The 2,173-nt window shown below is 36.9% G+C and overlaps 1 pseudogene; it reads left to right on the top strand.

Moving 5' to 3' along the window:
- Positions 1–1,076: 1,076 nt before the first annotated feature.
- LOC133048364 (U6 spliceosomal RNA) lies at positions 1,077–1,176 on the top strand (annotated as a pseudogene).
- The last annotated feature ends 997 nt before the right edge of the window (positions 1,177–2,173 follow it).

The raw sequence follows: 2,173 nt of genomic DNA on the forward strand, positions 1-2,173 counted from the left end.
AGGTTAAGTGGCTAGAGAAACATTATAAAATCCTTTGGGTTGGCTAGAAAACGTCATAGCCACTCAGAAAAATGAAAATAAAAATTTTAATTCTAAGCAAACTTCACATTCAACCATCAAAAGAGAATATATTTATCATGCTTAAATAAATAACATCTCAATATTTATAAATAGCATTGGTAAGAACATGATTTTTGCTCTGCTGATTTAAACAGATTTTATATATTTCCTCACAGTCTCTTCTCACTTTTAAATAACTAATACAGCACATTTCATTAAACTCTGACTGAAGAAAAAAAAAATCCAGACAGGTAAGATAGGCACCCTCCTCACAATCGATTAGGTAAAATGAGAATTTTTAGACTCCCTGATCAAAACTTCGAAAATCTCCTTAGAGTGAAAGGGTAAACTATTTTAAAAAAACCATCTGTCAATCCTAAAGCCATACACGCGTGGCATGAGTCACCCAGCGGTTTTCAGAAGGCTTTTCTGCCATCAGCGATGTCTCCTCGGCTGGCTGGTGCGGGCGGGGTGGGGGCCTGTGGTGATGGGGGGAGCTTAGGAAGTAAAGAATGTGGAAGCAGAGACACACTGCCTTGGGAACTCTATTGGGGCAACAGGAGTTTCTACAGCTGTTTTAAACTCCCAAATGCGCTTGAAGGTATGAGTAAAGTTTCAAACTGTACTCTAAGGGAATCTCCAGGTCCCACTCAAGCCTCAGAAAGCGACAGGGATGAGTCCTCCAACGTGCTCTCAGAAGTGATACCCGCGGGAGGCCTGAGCAGCGATGCGCTGCCCTACACACAGCGAGCTCTCGCTCACCCATTCATCTTTGGCAACTTCCAATCTTTCTAAGAATTCACCTTTCAAGTCACTCGGTTATTTGTATACTAAGCATTACAACCTCAGCTCTAGAATCACAAAAATCTGTGGGCCTTCCATCTCGCCTTTTGATCGATCCACACAGCAAGTTCTTTGATAAACAAACGCAAGGCATAAGCACTGTGGCCGACTCTCAGAGTTTCAAATACCAAGAAGCATCTGGGAACAGTTGAGGAATGCATTAAGTGCAACGCTTGCTTCCACAGCACATATAAATAAAACTGGAATGATACAGAGATTAGCATGGTGCCCGCACAAGGATGATGAGCAAATTCTTAAGCAGTCCATATTCTGGGGGGGATTAGCAGACACAAGCTATGGTGTATATAAAAGAGATAAACAACAAGGTCCTACTATATAACAAATGGAAGTATATTTAATATCCTGTAATAAATCATAATGGAAATAAATGTGAAAAGGAATATGTATGTATGTGTATATGTGTGTGTGTGTGTATATATATATATATATATATATATATCTCTGAATTATTCGACTGTACACCAGTAACACATAACATTGTAAATCAACATTGTACATCAATTGAAGTATGTATACTTCAATTAAAAAAAAAGATATCACAGATAAAGCACAAAACAGGATTCACAATACCTAACCAGAATGAATGAAGTAATTTCACTCACAAAGCAAACTCCAAATCAACTCACCAGCAAGTGTCTGGTATATTCAGAAGGGAAAAATAAAAAGACTTCTCAATTGTGTTTATAAATAATATACCTTGTATATGATAATATAAATATCAGCTGATCATAGTTTTTCTCTTAGAGACCTTGTGGATGAAGCTTAATTGACTAACCTCAGAGTATCAAATTGATTAATAAAGTTGTTGTTGAAACTTTACCTCTTGGGAGAAGAATATTTTAATAAAGGCAATCAATAGCTTTTTAACATAAAGATCTCTTACAAATGGAAACTGAAACAAGAAAGTGAATACTTTCCCCAAAAAAAGAATGGACAAAGAATACAAAGGCACTTCACATACACAGAGAAGAAAAATAAACACAAGAGCTAAAAACATACAAATGTTCAGTTTTCTTCATAATCAAACAATGAAGATATAATTCTTACCTACAAAATTGAACTTAAAATAAAAAATTAAGAGGGAATTAATTCTGGTGGTCCAGTGGTTAGGACTCCAAGCTTCCATTGCCTGGAGCATGTGTTTGATCCCTGGTCAGGAACTAAGATCCCACATGCCACAGTGCAGCCAAAAAACAAACATAGAATAATCCCTAATGACAAGAGGACAAGAAAACAAACTCTCACACAT

Source organism: Dama dama, chromosome 28, assembly GCF_033118175.1.
Source record: "Dama dama isolate Ldn47 chromosome 28, ASM3311817v1, whole genome shotgun sequence".
Classification (NCBI taxonomy): domain Eukaryota; kingdom Metazoa; phylum Chordata; class Mammalia; order Artiodactyla; family Cervidae; genus Dama; species Dama dama.